Here is a 22,855-nt window from a genome sequence, read left to right as displayed (position 1 = left end):
TTTACAAAATCCCATCCAGCAAAAGATCATTATTTTAAATTTAACATGCAAGGAAGCCAAACTTAGGGAAGTTTCCCATGTCGAATCTCCACGGCAGAATTCAAATGGATGTACACTCAAATAGATGTACATATTTATCTCAGTGTCTAACCCAGGGAGGCATAGTTTTAGTTTTTATTTGTAGGGTCAACTAGGGATGGCTGGAGCCATTTGTAATTGATACTTTTTTTAAAAAAATCTTTTGCCACTGAAGGCTCTGCAATGACAAACTAGAATTATACTGTTGTCCTCTTTGCAAAAAGATAGCTGTCACCTTGTTTTCTGCCTAGGAGAGGCCCTGACCTTAGAACTCAAGATTTATTTCCCCCAACATGCGTCAGTGAGTGTATTACACTTAGCTGAGATGACCCTTGTGCTCAAGAGTTAGAAGAGAAAATCTTAGTCAGCATTTCAGAGATGACAAGGTCAGAGTGACTGCCCACTGGCTTTAGACTCTTAGATCTAGGTACCTTCTGTAGGATGAGGATCATGTGAAATACGAGTATTTGTGGTGGTGCCTGATCCACGGACATCAGCAGTGTTCATTCTTCAGTAGAAGGGACTTAGGAAGGACACAGCTTCCTCATCAAATCGCCTCAAGCAGTAGACTGCACAGATAAATATTTACTTAAGGAGAGAATAATAGCATTGGAAGAGCAAAGCATTGAAACGGCTAAAATACACACATCCCTCCGACATAAATCTTGATGTTGACATCTGTGGCTACAGATTAGCCAGTGAGAGGAGCTCCTAGCCACTGAAACCTCGGCCGCTAGAAACATGCTCTGCAGGGCACCTTTGTAACTATGCCATTGACTAGCCCCCGTCTCTGATTATTCCATCATGGCCTCTCCAGTTTCACGTTCAACTGAATATATGATAAGTGGCTGCCTATTAATTCCTGCTTTTCCTATCTTTCTAATGACCTTTACTTCATCATTTGCTTTTATTTTGCATCTTCTACTTTTACTCTGCATGTCCAGGGTATGATGGAGTGCGGGAGAATTTTACTTTCTGGTAGATTTCAGAGTCAATTATGAGTGATGGATAACAGTGGCTGTAAGAACAGTGGGAAAGCAAGCATCATTCGGTCTGAGATAAGGATATGGTTTCGGTAGACCTCAGTGTCTCCAGACTAAGATAAAGCCAGCTTAGGTGTAGTGCCTAAAGCCCTTTGATGAACATTATTTTAAAATGGGATGGCCATGGTATAGGTTATACTGAACAATGCTGGAATGTAGCCAGTATCATGTGGATAGGACTGTACAGTGGGGCTGAGAGCAAGGCGCATTTGGTCAGATCAAGATTAGTGACTGAAAGGCTCTTCCCCTGATGTGTGCATGACTAGCTCCCTCACCCACTTCAAGTTTCTGCTCAAGTGTTACCTTCTCCAGTGAAGCCTGAAAACCTACTCTGATCCACCTATTTAGACTCAGAATAAGTGGAAAGAACTAATCGAAACCTCGTGGTGATTGATCCTCTTTTCCGGCCCTGAGCTGCATTACGCAGGGATAGTGAACATTACAGCTGGGGAACTCAGCAGTACAATCCACACAGAGGCTTTCAGCTTCATTCTCTTTGAAATAATAGTATTAGGCTTATATAAATATTAATGTTTGTCCATGAGAAAGGAACAGAATTCTCTCTCTCTCTCTCTCTCTCTCTCTCTCTCTCTCTCTCTCTCTCTCTCTCTTGAATCTTGAAGATCAGCATTTCCCTGAAAGATTAAATTTTAAATGAAATCAAGCAATACATTGGTTCAGTTGAAATTCTAACCTTTAAAAAATATTTTATTAATTTATTCATATTACATCTCAATTGTTATCCCATCCCTTGTATCCTCCCCTTCCTCCCTCCCTCCCACTTTCTCCCTACTCCCAGCCCTTATGTCTGTGACTGAGGGGGACCTCCTCCCCCTGTATATGCTCATAGGGTATCAAGTCTCTTCTTGGTAGCCTGCTATCCTTCCCCTGAGTGCCGCCAGGCCTCCCCATCAGGGGGACGTGGTCAAATATGGGGCACCAGAGTTCGTGTGAAAGTCAGATGTATGGATATACCACATCCTTCCCTGTAATGTTTTTGTTTCTGTTGTTTTTCTGATCTCAAGTGTATAATGCCAAACTCTGAGTTTCATCTTTGTGTTAAGAAGAGGGAAAGAATTCAAGGTTTGCCTTCTGGCCCTGCAGAAAGTGGGTATGTTCAGAGTTGAAAATGGAGCATGGCAAGGAGACCTAGTGTTTGAGTTTCACCATCCAGGTAGAGTCATGCAAGTATTGATGTGTCAGAAGGATTATCTCCATCTCATGCAGTGTTAGAGTGGCTTATAAAGACCAGTTCCTGGTCATCCCACCTGCTTTGCGAAAGAGTTTACTATGGGACTCAAGTGTTGCTGGCTGAAAGCAGTCTTTAGACTGAGGTGGGGGTGACTAAGAAGTGCCTATTTTAGACTACGTAGATGAGCTTTTGTTTATATGTCCCAGGACACTTTTCTCTCTCACTGAGTGCTGGCCATGCTGCTGAGGGTACCAGTGCCTCAGTAGTTTGGGTTCTTGTATGGTTCCCCAGCCAAATTCAAATTCTAGAATGATGTTTCTGACTGCATTTCAAGTGGCAAACAACACATCCTCAGAATCGCCAGTTCCTGCCAAGTTCAGAATACCAGAAGGAAGTGTGTGCCTGATTTGACCTGGGCTCAGCCCTGTCTCCTGCCTCTAATCATGTGAATTCTCTCGAAAGGACCTCTCTGGGCCTTCCTTCACTCTCTCATTTGTAAAACAGAAATGATCAACTGAGTGGCTGTAGGACTTTTCAAATATTCACTTTCTGGAAAAAATTGCAGTAGAGTTTGTAGTGTCTATTGTGGAGATGCTGCTATTTCTCCTTCCCTAGCTCCTCTCCCCTGGTCAGTGGCAGCAATGCCCGATCACTCCTTGTTAGTGGGTTACCAGGGTTGTGTGGCAATGGGCTCACAACCTGTGATCCTCCTGCTGTGCCTGAACTCCATGCAGATGGGCTCTTCTGTTGTCTGGACTCTGAACGTGGGCAGACTTTCTAATATACCTAACCCTGAGAATACCCCCAGGATGCGAGGTAGAGGCATACTTTATCAGGCATCAGTCATGAAAAGTACATCAAGTGACACTGATTTACTCTTCTGGGGCCTTGGAAAGTGAGGCACAGAGAGGGTAAACTGAGTCTATAGCAGCAGGCAGAACAGGAAGTCATATCCAGATCCAGCCTGTTCTACAGCATCAGCCTTAGTCAAGGCTCTTCTCGAAGAATTCGCTTTCAAATGCTTCGTCATTTCTGGAAATCAGATAAGGAAATCTTGGCTGTGATTGCAAGCCAAGAGGGTTAGAGTTCCTTCTGAGCTGTGCCAGTGACTTCACCTCTGGCAGTGGCCGTCATCATCATATGATCTCTCCTTGAGGAAGTGAGGATCCCAGTGGCAGTCGCTTAAGGCTGAGTAAGCATTAGAAAGGAAAATTCACCAGCGCCTGTAGACATCCCCGTACCACAGAGGATGGGGATTGCGTGGATTAATAATGTTCAAGTTTTATGGCAAACACTTCTCAAGTAAAGATGCTTTAAGCACAGAGAGGTAAACTCTGCACCTTGCACTTCCAGATTCCAGGAATTAAGTGTAACTAGTCATGAGGCAGCCAGCCGCAGCGCTACAAAAGGAAGCAGATAATGCAACACGGTCACTCAGGAAACTTCCAGAAAAGGCTTCTGGCTTGTTTCAATGAACAGAGAGACTGTGTTTCAAGGGTCCAGGACATATTAATCAATCTACTATGGCAAGGCCGAGTTCTGTTTTCTTTTGTCCAAAGGTATCTGTTCTAAATCACTGTTTGTAATATTGTCATTGAGTTTGCCATCCACAGTTGAGGCATGTCACTAAGTGAGCAAAGGAGGTCCCCTAGCCAGAGTACGAGTACCAGAACAGCAAGCCAAGACCCGTAACACAAAGGGTTAAGAGTTGTTTCTGTAAAAGGTTTTTCTTTCAAACTAGAATGCCACCAAGTGTTCAATGCCACATTGAAATGCAGGCCAGACAGCATGAAATTCTATTTGCAAACACACTCGGTGATGTTTTCCTTTAAGCTTAAGAAGGACTATGTTTTCTGGGTGCCAGAGAGGAGTTCAGCCTGGCCACTGCTGTCTCTGCCTGTACATGTGTCGCAAGATCTTGTATGAGTGTGCACACCTATACCCATGTGCATGTGCATGTGCAGGCACGTAGATCTTTTGTTCTTATTTTATTAGCATGATCCTTGATGCTGGCCCATGACCAGAGTGCTCTAATTACACACACACATGTCACTGGTTCCTTGTTACAAAAACCCATCTTTCAAATTTAAGTAGATTTCCATATATATATATATATATATATATATATATATATATATATACATACATACAAGCAAATAGTTATGTGTTATCTCTTCTCTCACTATAAAAAAAACCTCATGTTTTTGTAAAAGCCCATTTACAAGAAGAACATATATAGGATTGCTTTAATTTTTGCATTGTCAGTAAGCTTCTCCAGGCCACTTAAATAGAGTAGGGTACTAGTGAGGTGAATAAAGAAGAAGAGAAGTGGAAACAAAGTGCAATTAAACTTTAGAAAGTTAAGGTCCTGGCAACATATATAAACAAATGAACAACAATAGCAACAACAAAAAGCCAAACAAGTGGTCTTGTAGCCAGGTGTGGTGGGGTACACCTGTAATCCGGCACTGTGGAGGCTGACGTTATGAGAAGCCAGGTGTGGTGGGGTACACCTGTAATCCAGCACTGTGGAGGCTGACGTTATGAGTAGCCAGGTGTGGTGGGGTACACCTGTAATCCAGCACTGTGGAGCTGACGTTATGAGTAGCCAGGTATAGTGGGGTACACCTGTAATCCAGCACTGTGGAGCTGACGTTATGAGTAGAAGCCATGCTGAGTTACATAGAATTTCTAGGCTAGCCTGTGTAACACAGTAAAACCCAATTTAAAAATGCCAAAAAGAAAAAACACAATGGCCCTTTAATGCTTAAAAGTATTTACATGGTTCAGACCACTACACTGTTCTGTTTATTGATGGTTGAGCCACTGTGAGGAGGACCAGATGTACAGGTGCTGAGAACACTACATACACAGTTCCCCTGCCTGTCATTGGCATGCTCAGGTGTCTCAAACTGTTCAGTGCACCTGTCTTTGGCATGGCTTGAAAGGAGGCCACTCGTTCAAGTAGGTAGAATCGGTCTTCTCAACACTTCTCAACAGTGTCTTCCCTATGCCCTTTTCCTAACTTTTCCAAGTTGTAATGATGACGTTGCTACATTCTCCGTGTTGGCAGTAACTGTAGTTGTCATCTTCCTTTCCAGACATCCTCCTGCCTGTCCTGAAGCTTTTCAGGATGTACATTCCTTTTCAGAATGTACACATAACAAAACTAGATGTAGCTTTATATATATATATTATATATATATTATATATATATAATTTAGCTGAGGCCAATTTATCACAGTGTTGGTTTTAAATGATTGCTTTCTGGTAACTTAATTAATTGTATTTATTTCTTTAAACCTAACTCAGCATAACTCCCACGCGGACACTATGAAGCCTGTGCAATGCACTAATTACATGTACCTTGCTATACATAACAGTAGGCTAGTCCGCTTTAGAAGGTCTATCACTAGTTTACCCCTTCCATCTTTGCAGAGTGCTGGGCATGCTGTCTTCTGTAGCTGCTGCGTTTGTTTTAGTGGTCAGTTTCGTGAACAAAGAGTGGGTAGCTATTTGTGACTAGCCACGTGAGGAGCTGCCATCCAAGACTGGATGATGAATGAAGTCTTTGGTTGTTCAAGTAACTGGACCGCGATCAGTCTGTTGAACCATATTCCCTCTCAAGGTTCTCTGTTTTAAAAGCTTGGTGGTAGGATCTTTAAATTTTTTTCTCTTGTTGCATTAAATTAACAAAGGAATTTTTAGGCTGATCTGGAGGCTGTGGCTTCCTGGCACTGGCTGAGAGGCTGGCATGTCGCAGGTTGCCAGAAGGTAAGGCAAACAGGAGGGCATTCTGCCGAGCTCTGCTTACGCACCAGTTCCACCACCCCTGTTTTCATGTGGCTCCTGCATGGTATTATTTGAGGCTGTTAAAAGCTCCAACTCATCTTCCTCCCACGGCTTCAGGCAGAGCAGAAGTCTTTGAGGCCAGAACCAGGACGGAGCATTCACTGACGTTGACGAAGCTGAGGACGAAACACTTTGATGGAGAGACGTAGATAAAGCTGCTGCTCTGGTCTGAATCACAGCAAGTGCCCAGGACTGGATTGCACAGGGCTGTGGGAGGGAGGCCTGTTGGCATTTTGACATAGAGCAGGCACAATCAGCACCGCCTCCATGAAAAGTGCTCTGATGCCTCCTAGTTGTTTTAGTGCTTAAAGATCCAGGACTGGATCACGTATGTGGTATACACATTCCTTTTCCAGTTAAAGTACTGCTTCCTGGTGTGTGAGCTCCTTCCTGTAAGTGAGACGTGGTACATGTTGAGGCCCTGGTAGTTTCCCCTTTTTGGCAAAACTTTCCTCACATAAGATACATTTTATGCTCCAAATTACAAAGAAATATTATAAATTCTCTCTCTCTCTCTCTCTCTCTCTCTCTCTCTCTCTCTCTCTCTCTCTCTCTCATCAAATACATTCAAAGCACTGGTAGCAGAGATCACTGAGGCAACTGTATTTTACCTCTCACTTTGAGGTAAGATGTCAAGACATTGGCTATTAACCACCTTAAATACTCTAAGTCTTAGTAGACTCTGAGCCGTAGCCATATTACAGAGGGTTTAGTTTGATGGAATACATGGGCTGTAATGAGCACCACCTCATTCATGCCTAAATCTGTTTCTCCTGTAGCTTTCTCACTAATGACTCAGTTTACCCTAGGTTTGGAAAAATAAAGTCATCTTACCCACTGTTAGCCAAAGGTTGTGGAGCCCCCTGACTAAGGGAAGTACTTGAATTTGATCATGAAGGTATCTCCGTAACCCTCACCATGCTCCTCTGGCCTCTTATTTTGTTTAGTTTTGTTTTGTTTTGATATGGTCTTTCTGTTATGTACCTCTGGTTGTCCTGGAACTCACAGTGTAGACCAGGCTGACCTCAAACTCACAACATTCACCAGCCTCTGCTTCCAGAGTGCTGGGGTTAAAGGTGCGCACCGCCACACCCGGTGCATTTCAGTTAACTCACAAGACAAGAAGACCGTTGTTTCTGTTGCTCTGATAAAAACCATAACCAAAAGTAACTGAGGGAGGAAAGGGGGTTGTTTCAGTTCACAGTTGTGTTGTCATCTGTCCTTGAGGGAAGTTAGGGCAGGAACCGAAGGCAGATGCCTGCAAGCAGGACTGAGGCAGAGACCATGAAGAAATGCTGCTTTACTGGCTTGCTCCCATACCTGCCTCAACCTGTTTTCTTATATCAAATGGGACCACCTGCCCTGGGCCTCCATCAATCTCATTAAATAAATAAATACATAAATAAATAAATAAATAAATAAATAAAGCACCACACATTTGCTTACAGGCCAATTTTATGGAGGTCTTTTCTCAGTTGAGTTTCCCTCTTCTCAGATGTCTGTGCCAAGTTACCCAAAACTAACCAGCACAATGATACACTCCAGCCTTACCAAAACAAAACAAACAAACAGACAAACAAACGAAACGGAGGCAGGGTAGCTCGTTACCCCTTTCACGCTATCACAGTCAATGAGCTGCCGAGCCAGCGAGCAAAACCACAAAGTCTGGCTCTGAGAGGCCGTGGCCCCTAAGCTCTCCTTCTCTAAGTGGCCCCTGCAGAGCCCCATCCCGGAGGCTGGGTGAGCCATCCACTGAATTAAACTTCATTACTGGACCCAGATAGAGCAGGTGGGGAGGTTGAGGACTGGCCTGGCCTGGGCCAGTCACCCTGGCCACCATGGACAGTTGGAGCTTGTTGATGAGCACAGTGAGGCTTAATGCAGGTTGTGGCACGATGTGGGGAAGCAGCCGGGTAAGAAACACTGGCATCTCTCAGCGGTGGAAGTGAAGAAAAGAAAGAAGACGGCAGAGACACCATTGTTTTGCACTTGGGTGAGCATGCTGCCGCTGAAAGGGAAAAGCCAGGGCCCCTCTGAGGAGCTGTGAGAGTGGTTGCATTTGAGGGTGGGGCTTCGCCTTGACCCTGTGCCTCAGCAAGCAACATGAACGTCTCCTTGAGCCAAGATAATTAACATGAAAGTGTGTTTATACAGACGAACAGTGGGATTTACCCAGGATTTCGGGAGGTAATCCCTGGGTTCAACACTCTATGAATAGCATGCCGTGTTCCTAAGCTGAGAAATTACTGTGAGCTTTTTTTTGTGAGAGTGGATTGTGGGAATCATCTAGGTGAAATGTACCCGGTTTCACCCTGAGTTCAAGGCCCACTAATGCACTCCAGGTGTGCAGGCTTCCTGGATTCTCTGTTTTGGAAGCTCAAAGACGCACTCACAACCCCACAGGGAGGCTTTGAAGAATACCAAGGCCCTACCTTTCTATCTCTCCTAGTGCTTTGTGTTCTTCCAGCCCACATTTGGTAATTGGAGATATTCGTGGTGTTAAAGCCGGACTTGTTCCTTCTTAGCCTGCCCCCTCCACAGTGAAACCTTAAGCCTGTGGCTTCAATTGTGCTGTGTGCGGTGGTGATCTCGCTCCAGTGTCCCTCGAATGTAAGAGGAGAGCAGCTGAAACACTAGAAAGGGGGTTATAGGAAATCGTCCAACGACAATTTTCCATGTCTATAGATGCTTTCATTTGAGGGCACGGGAAGCTGGAGGGGTACCTACAAAAGGAGTGGGTGCACAATGTAAAAATGCTCGGGTTATAGGGCCAAGAACTAAAGATCAAAGAGCTGGGCCCTCAGAATTACACAGTGAGTCACTGGAAAAACTGAGTAGACGTTGGGCATCCTGTTCTCCAGTCTTAACATGGCTACGAAGTAAAATTGACTTTTAAGCAGTACCTGTATTTCTTTTTTCACTTAGACCCAAACCCATGGAAAGGAATATAATTATGTGTGCATTATAGATCGCCAAGCCCTAGAGCAGCATGAAGTATTTTGCCATGATAATATGGTAGACGAGGTGAAAAAGCTAATGAGAAGCCACACATCTGATGTGTGGTCCCTGTGTTCCCAAGGGACCATGGGCTTCCCTATAACCACTCTTCTGGCCATTTCATGCGTTCAATTTAGAGATTCTTCTTTAAAAGAGAGTATTTCCGAAGCTAAATTGACAGTGATGGGAGTGCCTAGGCAGCTACTCTTTGCAGCTTTGTCTGCGGTGTGCCTTTCAGTCTGTGGCCTACTAGTTTATGCCAGCCTTATCTCAAAATGTAGTGAATGCTTAGCATATGATAGGTAAATATGCTTGCAGAGTTATGGGTGGCAAGATTTGCTTGAACAGAGAATATATAAGTACTGTAAATGCTTTAATATTTTACTCAATCTGATTTTTTGTTATGTCCCCTGTATATATTTTAGTTTTTGATAATAGAAATGCAAGGTGACCCAAAATGAAGATTTCTAAAACATGCATTCTGTGTGTGTGTGTGTATGTGTGTGTGTGTGTGTGTGTGTGTGTGTGTGTGTGTGTGTAAAGATAGCCAGAGACATCTTTAATCTTCTCTGAAAGTAGAAGGGGCATGTTCCTCAGAAATAGTTCTCAGGTGTCTTCTCTTTCTGCACTGGAAGAGGTCATCTTTTGGGGCAACTGCTTTGTTTCTTAGCCATGGATTCAGTGACTATATTTAGAGATGTGAGACACAGGCCGGTCAGCACTGGGAACACTCAGGAAGTGTGTCAGGGTCAGGGAAACCTTCACAGCTCTCTGGGAGCATGCAGACATCCAGATAGCAAGGGATGTAGCAAGTGTAAACTCTGAGCTGGCTAGATTAGGGCTGAATGTTATCCTGCCACTTTCCAGATGAGTAATTTTGAGTTGATCGTTTAATTTCTACTAACCTTAGTTGCCTGTTATACAAAAAGAAAAATAGGATGATAATGGCTACATAGGTTTATTGTGAAGATTAAGAAGAAACAATATGTAAAAGCTTCCGGGATATTTAAGACTTGATAAATATTAGTTTTGTTTCCCCCCCTCCTTCTCTTCCTCCCTCCCTCAGTCTTTTTTTGTCCCTCCTCCTCCTCCCTTTTGCTTCCTTTCCCTCCTTTCCTTTTTCCTTCCTTCCCTCACTCTCTTTCTTCATACAGAATTATATGCTATAATTTGTTGATTTATGGCCCACCAATAAAATACTATAAAAATCTTCAAACTCTAGTGGGCATTTGAGCCGTGCTGAATCTCCATGAATTGTTTTCTAACATGTACACAATTCTGCATGTCAGTTGACAATCTTAACCCGGTGAAATTCAAGTAGAATAAGAGTTCACTGGCGGAAGGTAATGTGCTGTGTGTGGGCGTTTGCCTGGCAAAGCTTGACCAGCAGGCACAACCCTGAACTTATGAAGACAGGCTGATCCAAGACTGGATGGGAAATGGCCTTTTCCACATGGCTGAGTCATATGTCATCCATCAGAGAGCCTACAGCCCTTGTTCTTGTAATACACACCCGTACGTCTCAGTGGCTTAGTGCATCCAAAGGTATTTCTTGCTCAGGTGAGGTTGACTCAGTCATGGCTGGTGGGAGACTCATCTCTGGGCAGGGATTCGCAGAGCGCGCTTCTCATCTTGTGGCTCCCCTGCTTTAAACAATGACCTCTGTAGTCACTCTGGAAGAAGAAAGCCTGTGGAGAGAGCTCCTGGAGGAAGAACAGATGTAAGGGCTGTCGGGCATCTATCTCACACCCTTTCTGCCCACAGTACATTTGCCTAGGAGCTACCCTGACCATACTGAACTAGTGGAGCTAGAGACGGTAGCCTGTGTTTGTGTCTCCGAAGACGAGGAAAACAGTTTTGTGAGCAAGCAAAATGGCTATTGGCTCAGTCTTGCTCTTCTGGATCCGTATTTCGTTGTTCTCTTTCACTGCTCTTCTTCCCATTTAGAGTGTTCGTTTATGACTTCAAGTTTAGGTTGGCTCTATGGCTGGAGAGATGGCTCAGGGGTTGAGATCACTGGCTGCTCTTGCAGAGGACCTGGCTTCGGTTCCTAGCACCCACATGGTGGCTTGCAACTGCCTGTGACTCCAGTTCCAGGAGTGGGATACCCTCTTTGGATCTCTGTGGGCACCAAGCATGCACATGGTAGAGAGACATTCATGCAGACAAAACACTCACAGATAAAATAAATTATGTAAATCTATTTTTTTTTAAAGTTTAGTTTGGTTAACTCCTTCTGGGGGTGTGTGGAATTACTTGACTGGTCATCTGATAGCCTCTTGATCCAAATTCTTAACCTCTTGGCCATACTTCTAGTCAGAGGAAATTAGAATTATTTCTGAGTTGAAGAAAATCTTAGCGACATTTGAGTTTTGACAGTCACTTTCATAGTAAGGTTACTTCTCTCTGAAGATTATTGTTAGCTTTGCTTATGGATGGAAATAAAATAGAACATTTAAAAAGCTGTATCTAAATCTTTCTTCTTTATAATACTTGGGCTTTTCGAAAGACAGGTGAGTCAGAAGGAAGGGATTTCTAGGTATGGTGAAAACTATTCTTGGCGTTTCGCCCTGATTGGCCATGGAAGTGACTCATCTGGAAACAGCTCGAGCAGATCACAGAGAGTAACTGGAAACACAGGAAGCCTACCCATCCAAGGAGGAGGGTGATACATGGCGGTAGGAATGTGAACAGTTCTTTGTTTGCTCCCTTTGTTGCTTATAACTAGTTATTTCCCTCTAAGTTTTCTGACTTGGGATACATTCCTCTTATATTTTCTCGCCTTCCCCTAATATTAATTCAAAAATGAAAACCAGGAAAAACAGGTGGTATCTAGCCTGGGCTACCTCATTGGACCAACGCTCTGTTTAGGATCATCTGAAGCAATCTGGAAGAGCGCACATTGGAGGGTGTGTAGACTGGTTACATAATGCAGTGTCGCCAGCAGGTTAGGCTTTACCTTGAATCAAAGTTTCTGTGAGGCAAATGGAACAGCCCACCTGCAGAGTACTTGAAGCTCTTGCACTTGCAGTTTGGGCTTAGTGTTCCTCCAAGACTACAGCCCTGCAGGTCCCACTTGCAGGTTTATTTCTAGCAAAGGCAGTAACTTAAGACTGGTCGCTAGTGCAAGTTCATCAGCATTAGATGATCATGCTTAAAGCTGCAGGGAGAATATCATGTCAACAAGGACATGCGCTGGGTCCTGGGGTGAGCTACCAGGATGGTAGAAAGCGCAGTAGGTGAGCCTCGCTTGCTAAACTAAAACTCCTGTTCGGGTATGTCATATCGACCACATGGAAATACACAGAACCTGCTCATTTGTGGTGACTGTCACATGGAACCGCTTAGTTCATTTATCTGGCTTCCCACAGCCTTTGTGATTACAGGCCACCATCAAGAGGTTTTATTTAAATTAAGGTGACCTTTCTTATGTTTTCCTGTTTGTAAAAGTAATACATAATCATAAAATTCCATCCTTTAAGAAATATATTATGGAGAAAGGGGAAAAGTCTCCCATAATTTTCAACACAATTGCTCTCAGCATGCATGTGTGTGTGTGTGTGTGTGTGTCTGTGTATGTGTGTGTCTGTGTTGTCCTTCAAGTACTTTCAACAGATAAGTTAACACTGTCCCATTCATTTTCTTAATAGGGGATGAGCTTGTGTGGTCTATGTTGTTTCTCATAGTTTCCCTCTTATTACATCATGGGCATTATTTTATAGCAGGATTTTGTAAGAAATTTTCCTTTCTCATATTTCTTCAGGGTCCCATGGCCCCATTGGGTGGTATATACTCTAGAGAATTAAAAAACAAGAGCTCTGGGTGATGATTATTGCTCCCCAGCTCCCCTTCCTCCTCATCTATAAGTGTTTTAAAATAAAGACCACTCAAAAACACTTATAAAGGCAAGGATCTTAGGGTTGTCCATGGAGCTACTTTCCCACTGGCCAAACTACTTCCAGTTGTACTAACAGTGTGATGTGTTGAATCAATGACTTCAGAAAGACAGAGTGCCCACTCTGACATTCTTTCCAGAAGCAGGCTCCTGGAAACTACTAGGATTTAGGGATGATGTTACTGTCTTTTAGAAAAATGGGATGAGTTGGTTGTCTGCCTAGAGGAAAACAGAGTTCTTCTAGGAAGGGTAGAGCCCAGATGCATTAGTTTGCTCTGTAAGGTTTTTCTTGGCCTGATTATCTAATATCTACTTCCAATGCTCCATTCCATGTGCCTATGCTTCCAACATGTGCTTTCTTACCGTTCCCCACCTTGGTACTCTGCGCTGACTTTTCTCTCTCTTGTGATGCCTTTTGGCCCTCATGTTTAGTGACACTCGTGTGCCCACACCTCCTTAGTGAGACATCACTAGACTCCCAGGCAGAACTCACTGTCCTTGTTCTCTGTTTCTCGTGTGTGGCTCTGATGTGATGCTATTTTTTTTACCTTATTTTTCTTAATTAATTAACTAATTTAATTTTGTTTATATGGTGCTGGGTGTGTACCATAAGTATTGGGTTGATGAATTTATCAGGTCAGAATTTATGTGCAGACAACAGCCTTCAGAAGGTAAGAAACATATTTTCCAATTCTTTCTATTTCTGGGTAGCTCAATAAGTTCTCAAATGAGTATGACTGACAGCTGGCGGTTCTGCTCATTCCATCCAGTGTAGATGTCTTATAAAAGGTTTTTTCTTCTTTTTGTTTTGTAAGAGTATGAAGCCAAACATTTATTGCTATTCATTTCAGTTCTTAAGAGAGACAAACTAAAATACTGATTTCTTCATCAGTACTTATGGATCAATGAATAAAACACAGATTCAATCTACTTTTTCTATTCATTGATAAAGTTTGATATCTATTTGATAAAGTTTTACTAAGAGATGTTAATCTCAAGATGAGATACTAAGCAGTTTATTGTTTCTTCCTTAAATAAAAAACCAACAATTCCCTCTCTTAAATCCCTAAATCTAGATTTAAATGTTTAGAATGTGATGATTTTTCTATTTCAGGCTTACTTTTCCCACTAAGAATGATGATGCGTTTCTAAGAAAAGTATTTAGGCATTTCTTTTAAAGCTAGAAAACTGGACATTTGCTCAGAGCATTTAGATTCAACAGAAAGGCTTGTGGACTTCCTGGGAAAATGATTCTGAGACCAACCTTTTTCATTTACATTTGGCTCAAAGGAGGTAAAGGCAGTTCCAAGTTCAGGAAGCTGGCCTAGGTCTCCTCTTCTGCACACAGAGCCCAGGCTGAGAGACATCAGTATTTGGCACTGCCTGAGATTTTTCCACTCTTGTTTGAGAGGTATACATGGAAACATCACCCATGAGACTAGACAGCCGATTCCTTCTCAGCTTGTCTTAGTATTTTTATATAATCTTCTTTCTTGCATTAATTAGCCAATTAAAGAGCTCATTCATTCTCATGTTCTGTCATTATCAGTGTCTTTTATTTCCAATGTGTTCTTCGCTCTCAGGTTAAAATTTTGTCAACCGTTTTTACAAAGGAAGTTTTTTCCTGTGTATAACTGATTTAATTGAACAAGTATTCATTTAGAATCTTCCCTGTGCTCGGTACTGTTGAAGATCATAAACTGTACTCGCTCTAGAAGGTGGCATGTTATCCCATTGGTTTAAACAATAGCTGGTGAGTTCTATGTTCTTTGTGTGGTTTGTTTTATAGATTTCATTAGTAATTATAAAATGAAAGATTCAAACAAGCATCCCCCCCTAAATGTTGTATCTCATTAGTTCTCAGTATTAATTGCCTAGATACTCATCCCTAATTAGTGCCATATTGCTTCAGGCATTTTTTGCATGTGTATGTATGTGTGGTATGTATACATGTTTGTATACATGCTCACACTTGTGTGCCCAAAGTTGATGTTAGTTGTCTTCCTTGGCTACTGTTTGCTTTATTTATTGAAGAGGGTCTCTTGCTGAACCTAGAGATCAGTAATTTCAGCAAGTGTAGCGAGGGGGACACCCGAGTGATGGGGTCACAGGTGCCTACCTCACTGCCTGGCCTCTTAGAATTGGCACCACGGCCCTCACATTTGAGCAGCAAGTACTTTCTTTAGTCATTAAGGCAACTCTCCAGACTGATGCAGGCCTCTTAAAAGGCGGTATCCTTGTTTTAAAGAAATATTGTAAATTCACAAAGACTTACTTGTGTTAAGTACATGTTGTAGTGCTTTTGTAGAAAAAATCCAGTGGGTGGTTGGCAGGTTTGTGAGTAAAATGCCAATTGCTCAGATCTTAAGTTGAGTACTCATGCCTGGAAGCCCACCTACTGCAGGATGGGTTAAGCAGACAGAAATTAGGTATCTGTGCTTGGATCATGGTTTCAGAGAGGCTATAGATTGAGTTTCTATGGAGTGGTATTTGAAACCATTGCAAGATCAAATTGTCTAATGGACAATCCAATAAAAAGGCATTGAGGCCCTGTGATAAGAAAGTAAGTACTAAGTGATATTTACTTGTCATCTGGAATGCGAAACATAAAGCTCTGTTTTCCGTTTTCAAACCATAAGGACATGGGGCAGATAGTAATTAGAATGAGATTCCCCACCTACTTGGGGAATGTTGATAGGCTTCAGAGAAGGCCTCTCAGGAAGGAGTGATGGAAACCCCTTTCATCTTGTCTTCTCTGGTCTCTTTTGAAAGCCTAAGTCTTACTCAGAAGTAACCTCTCAAACTCAGAGAAAATTTAGATTTCTTTGGTTGTTACCTGTAAAGCAATGGTTGGCTTTTTGTGTGTTCTCCTTTAGAGAGTTTTTGCCCTCACTAGAGGGCAGAGAAAGAGTCTATTTCATTAATCACCAGGAACTGTTTACCACCATAATCTCGAGGGCACTTGCCCATGGCAGGCAGTAAAATTACCTTGGTTGTGTAATCATGGTTTACTTAGACTAGCTCCAAATGTTTGGGAATTATTCAAGAGCTGTCTGAGACTGACCAATTAGCTAGTTTTTCACTGTTCTCTTGAAATTCACCTTTACACCTTCCAATCACGTTGACAGGATCGGAGGTTCCAGAAATTGCAACATCACTGACTTCCAGCCACGTGACAGAGGATTTCAGACACCCAGTTAAATTTTAAGCCAGACATTTCTCTTCGATTCAGGTCACCTACAGGCCAGGCAAAGCCAAGGTCATATGTTGAACCAACATAAGAGTCCTGTTGGTTCCAGTAACTCTCCTGTTGTTCATAGCTTGAAATACTATACCATGGTTAATCATAAGTGTCAGCTGTTGTGTCCTTTTATTTATGAGCACTTAATCAGGAGGACACAGCAAGAATTGCTGCTCACAAGGAGCCTTTCATGAGGCCTTTTTGGTCACTCCTTCCTCCATCATTGTAAAGAGAAGAGGACTCATGTTAGTGTGGGAAAAAAAAGTTGAGTAGTATGTATTGACTTCTCTGAAGGCCAAAACATTTCCTACGCTGTAATCGAATGACCAATCTGTAATCTTTATGTCGCTGCTGTTACAAAACAAAGGAACGAAAGTCTCTAAGCCATTTCTCTCCAAACAGTTGCTTTGAATGGGTCTTCACTGACCCTGACACTGAACACTGAATGTCTATCTGCTTCTCTCCCTGTTTTCTAGACACTCAGTTTTGTAAGAATCAAAAGCAAAAGATTTGTCTTTGTTCAAGCAGGGCCATAATCAAGAGTTTAGATAGGATCATTTTTTAGAATGAGTATCAGAGTAGAATTCTTAGTCAGATAATTTAGTGGCAGTTTATTTAGTTAACAGCTTCATTCTCAGATTTATGGCACAAAAACCATGCGCAGCTCCCCCTTTTGGCACTGAAAACGTTTCTAAATTTAAATTCATGCTTACCATTTAGAGCTAACTTTTGTTTGTTTTTGGTTTTTGTTTTTTGATACAGGGGTTTTTCTGTGTAGTTCTGGCTGTGCTGGGATTGGCATTGTAGAACAGGCTGGCCTCAGACTCACTGAGATCCACCTGCCTTTGCCTAGGGCTAACGTTTTTAGTGGATTTCATTCTTGTAGACTTTTCCTCTTCATTCAGTGATCCTAAGTGAATCCTCTGCTCCACCCACACAGGCTCCATGTGGCTACCTGAACATGCTTGTGCCTTTCTTTCTTGGTTATATAATGCTCTTACGCCGCCTCCCCAACCTTTCAGTCTTCCCTCATCTCCTTCAAGGCAGCCTTCCAGTGCTACTTCCATTGTTAGAGTTCCCTTTGCTTTATGTTTGGATGCCAGTGCTGTTCCATGCACTACTTTATCTGGCCTATTATTGAAGGACTCTATAATCCCTTATGTTTTAATCATTTCTTGGTTTGAGTTTCCTCAGCAACAAGGGGCACCCATACTGAGTACCAAGGCCATTTTTCCAAGCAGCATCCAAATGGTTGGCTTTGCACAAAGTTGCATGTTTCTCTTGTTTTCTTATCAACAGAAGGGCAACATTTGCTTTTGGTTTCTCAGAACTGCTATGAAGAAGGGCTGAGAAACTGACAGTGAACTCAGAATTCTCATAAAAGTAGTTAATGTTTCTTCTAAAAGGATTGCCACAAGTGTTCAGTGACAGCCGTATGACGCAGCAACCTGACTTTTCTACAGTATCTAAAAATTAAAATGGACAATCAACCACAGTAAAAGGTGATACGCTTACCCTTTGCCTCCAGTCTGTTTAACCAAGCCAAGATGAGGCAAGAGTGCTGGGAAATGAGCTGTTCTGAGTAACGTGTTTGTTTAGGCTGCTTCCAGCTTTTTTAACCTCTGTTTCCTCTCCATGGCATCCACCTTTTTCAATGCTCTCTTTGTGTAGGATGACATGTTAGCTGTTAGAATAATAGAGAGCGCGCCCATTATGCCAGCACTAGTCTGTCCCAGTGTGATCATACTCCCTGGACTGCATACCAAAAGGAACTCAAGGGAAAATGGCATGGGACACTAAAGAAACAAGCTAGCTAAGAGGGCTGTCTGGGCCCAAGGAAGAGAGTTTCTGGATTTGTTTAAAGAATTAAGCTTATGCACTACACTTTCTCCCTTTGCAGCACAGATAGAAATCTTTGCCGGAGGAATATTTCAACATCCCAGCTGCAAGTGTAGCTTACAATGGAAAATGCTTTTTGGTTTGGAAAGAGACGATGGCTATTCTGTAATGAAAGACAAGGGCAGCTAAGGAGAAGTTGTGTTCAAGATTGACATGGCTTTATGGAGAGAGCAAAGTCCAGTGTTATTGTTAGTCCTTGAAGTTAGGAGATCTCTGTTTGCGTCTTACTGTTAGGTTGGTCAAGAAATATCCAGTGTCCACTGTGTTGAGGACTGTTAAGCATTATGGACATACAGTAATAGGAGAAGACACGGTTACTGCCCTAAAGGGAGTGAACACTGAATAGACAATTGGTACAGATTAGGATCAGCAACAGAATTATATAAGTCAGGTGTAAGCAAAGAACCCCAGGTAAACTACAGACCAGAAGGTAAGGAATGGGTTACTGTGGACTCCACTGCTACATAGCTTTAGGGTTTTTTTTTTTAGATGTCCTCCATAAATCATCTCTTTTCTCATAAACAAGGCTGTATATGCCCTTCACCAAGTACCAAGTAAACACAGTGTTTACAACTGTGAACTTAAAACTTTGAGTCTCTTGCAAAACTGTAAGTGAGTGCAAATGAGATTCAACAGTGTGACAAGAGATGGCTGTGGCACACCAGTACTCCACAACAGTGTGACAAGAGATGGCTGCGGCACACCAGTACTCCACAACAGTGTGACAAGAGATGGCTATGGCACACCAGTACTCCACAACAGTGTGACAAGAGATGGCTGTGGCACACCAGTACTCCACAACAGTGTGACAAGAGATGGCTGTGGCACACCAGTACTCCACAACAGTGTGACAAGAGATGGCTGTGGCACACCAGTACTCCACAACAGTGTGACAAGAGATGGCTGTGGCACACCAGTACTCCACAACAGTGTGACAAGAGATGGCTGTGGCACACCAGTACTCCACAACAGTGTGACAAGAGATGGCTGTGGTACACCAGTACTCCACAACAGTGTGACAAGAGATGACTGTGGCACACCAGTACTCCACAACAGTGTGATAAGAGATGACTGTGGCACATCAGTACTCCACAACAAAGGAGTCAGGAGTCCTTGGTCATGTGATGGTAACAGAGATGATGCCCTTTTCCAGCTTTGTAAAATGTGAGTTTTGGTTACAGTTCCAAAGGGGGGAAAAACTCTTCTAATAGAACACTTCATTTCCCACTAAGTCTTGAGTATGCTTTCATCTTAATTTGTTCCAATTATTAGTTTATTCAGCACACAATTACTCTTGGCAGGCGTATATCTATGTCCCCTGTGGGTATAAAGTTGGGGACCTGGACAAAGCTGTAGAAACTAAGAGGTGAAGTAGGTGCCTACAGTTTTAACTTGTTAGGATATGTGTGTTTTGTGTAGTTAATGTTGAAGAAAACTCTAATCTTAGCTAGATTTACCATGTCCTCTTCGTCACTTGTTTGTTCCTGTGTCCGTTCATTCATTTTCTTCAAGTTACTAATTGTTAAAACTCTAACCCTGAGTCATCACTGACATCGCTTCTCATTCACCTTAGAAGAAGCCAGTGAGCTTCTTCAAATGTCCTCTCTCCAGGATGTGCTGGCTCTATTTTCAACACTTCTAACTGGCCTCCCATACTGTGAGCCATGATAAAAACTGCATTTGGATGTGTATTGGTGGTATGCATGTGGTGTATCACTAAGGCTAAAACAAAACATCACATAATTATATGTGCCTCTACTCTTCTTTAATATATTTTATTAATATATTCATATACCATCTCAATTGTTATCCCATCCCTTGCATCCTCCGATTCCTCCCTCCCTCCCATTTTCCCCTTACTCCCCTCCCCCATGAATGTAACTGAGGGGGTCCTCCTCCCCCTGTATATGCTCATAGGGTATCACTACTACTGCTTAAATCACATATTGGCCCTCACACACTAATAATGGGAGACTTCAGTATCCCACTCTCACCAGTGGACTGGTTATCCAGACAAAAACTCAACAGAGAAATGCTGGCACTCACTTATGAACAAAATGGGCCTAACAAATATTTACAGGCATTTTACCCAAACACATAAGAATATATACTCTTCTCAACACATTGTGGAACTTTCTCCAAAATTGAGCACATACTCAGATACAAAGTGAGTCTCAACAGATACAAGAAAATTGAAATACCACCCTGCATCCTTAGTGATCACCATAGATTAAAACTAGGTATCAACAACAACAACAAAAGCCTACAAAATTATGGAAACTGAGCAACTCACTACTGAGTGAAAAGTAAGTCAAGAAATAAAGACTTCTTTTTAAAATTATTTTACTTTATTTACATTTGTGTTTTGCGTCCATGTATGTCTGCACAAGGGTGTCAGATCTCCTGGAACTGGAGTTACAGAAAGCTGTGAACTGCCATGTGGGTACAGGAATTTGAACCTGGCTCTTTTGGAAGAGAAGCCAGTGCTCTTAACCACCAAGCCACCTCTCCTGGCCCCAGACTTCTTAGTGTTAAGTGAAAATGAATACACAAACCAGAGGGCAGATGGCTCAGAGACCTAGGATAGAATCAAATACACTTGCCCCCTCCCCCCAAAAATAAATAAATAAAAAATAAAATAAAAGAAAGAAAGAAAGTAAATATATAATATACCCAAACTTATGTGATACACATTGAAGGCAAGTTCATAGTACTAAGAATGCATATATATATATATATATATATATATATATATATATATATATATATATATATATGCATGTGTATGTATATGTGTGTGTGAGAGAAACAAAGACAGAGACAAAGATAGAGAGATATTTTATATAGTAACTTAACAATACACCTGAAAGCTCTACAACAAAAAGAGGAGAAGAACATTATGACAGGCAGATCTGGGCCCAAAGGTCCTGCTCAAACTATGGCACCAGCCAAGGACTATACATGCAGTGAGCATCGAACCTCTACCCAGATTTAGCCAATGGACAGGACATTCTCCACAGTTGAGTGGAGAGTGGGGTATGACTTTCACACGAACTCTGGTGCCGCATATTTGGCCACGTCCCCTGGATGGGGAGGCCTGGTGGCACTCAGGGGAAGGATAGCAGGCTACCAAGAAGAGACTTGATACCCTAAGAGCATATACAGGGGGAGGAGGTCGAGGTCTCCCTCAGTCACAGTCATAGGGGAGGGGAGTAGGGGGAAAGCGGGAGGGAGGGAGGAAGGGGAGGATACAAGGGATGGGATAACTATTGAGATGTAATATGAATGAATCAATTAAAATTTTTTTAAAAAAAACAAGAAGAGGAAATCACATTCAAAAGGAGTAGATGGCATGAAATAACCAAACTCGGGTAAAAATTGAGAAAATAAAAACAAACAAAACTCCAACAATAAAATCAGTGAATAAAGCAAGAATTGGTTCTTTGAGAAAATAAATAAGACTGACAAACCTTTATCCATGTTAACTAAAAGGCAGGGAGAAAATATCCACATTAACAAACTTAGAAATAAAAACAACAGACACTGAGGAAATCCAGAGAATCATAGGACATACTTTAAAAACATGTGTTTCACCAAATTGGAACTTTTTAAAGAAATAGATACTTTTCTTGATACATAACACTTACCAAAGCTAATTCAAGATCAGATAAGCAATTTAAACAAGCCTGTGACCTCTAATGAAAGAGAAGCAATCATTAAAAGTCTCCCAATCATAAACAATGGTATCAGTGCAGAATTTTATTATACTTTCGAAGAAGAGTTAATTCCAATACTCTGCAAATTATTCCACAAAATAAAAACAGAAGGAACATTGCCCAGTTCATTTAACAAGGCCACAGTTACCCTGATACACAAACCACATAAAGATCTGGCAAAGAATGAGAATTACAGACCAATTAGTCTTATGATAGATGTAAAAAATTCTCAATAAAATAGCTAAATCTAAAACACATCAAAGAGAACATTCACCATAATCAAATATGCTTCATTCCAGAGATGCATATACAAAAATCAATAAATTTAATCCACCATATAAGCAAACTGAAAGAAAAAGCCACATAATCATCTCATTAGATGAAAAAAGACCTTTGACAAAATCCAACTTTTATCCCTTCATCATACAAGTCCTGGAGAGAGTAGGGATACAAGGGACATACCCCAACGTAATAAAAGCCCACGACACCCTTACTAGCTTGTTCCTCATGGCTTGCTAGCTGCTTTCTTACAGAACCCAGGACCACCAACCCCGGGGTGGCACCACCCACCATGGGCTCTCCTCGACCCTCTCTCCTCAACCACTAATTAAGAAAATATCCTAAAGTCTTAAGGGCTTTATGGAGATGTTTTCTCAACTGAGGCTCCCCTCTTTCTGGCAACTCCAGCTTGTGTCATGTTCATACTTGCGTTGCAGCACCCCCCCCCCATTTAACCATAATTATACATTCAATTTTTAGTAGAATCTTTTTTTATTCAGGTAACAAAACAAAACAAAAACAAAACCCAATTTTTTCCAAACACACACAGCAGGGGGTATAGGTAGGGGGAGGTATCTGTTCGTCCAGCCCCAGCCCCAAGCCCATGTGGTTTGGGCAGCAATAAGGGAAATGGGGTAGTGGCCCCCAAAAATAATGGTATGT

At 42.1% G+C, this 22,855-nt stretch overlaps 1 protein-coding gene across 9 annotated transcripts in view; it reads left to right on the top strand.

Annotated features, from left to right (window-relative positions):
* The window catches only part of RAD51B (RAD51 paralog B), a 528,078-nt gene that overhangs the window by 255,117 nt on the left and 250,106 nt on the right, over positions 1-22,855 (top strand). The gene's annotated exons all lie outside the window — the stretch shown is intronic.

Source organism: Acomys minous (assembly GCF_964271855.1).
Source record: "Acomys minous genome assembly, chromosome: 8".
NCBI lineage: Eukaryota > Metazoa > Chordata > Mammalia > Rodentia > Muridae > Acomys > Acomys minous.
The sequence above is the reverse complement of the archived record's forward strand: the minus strand, read 5'-3'. Positions and strand labels throughout refer to the sequence as shown.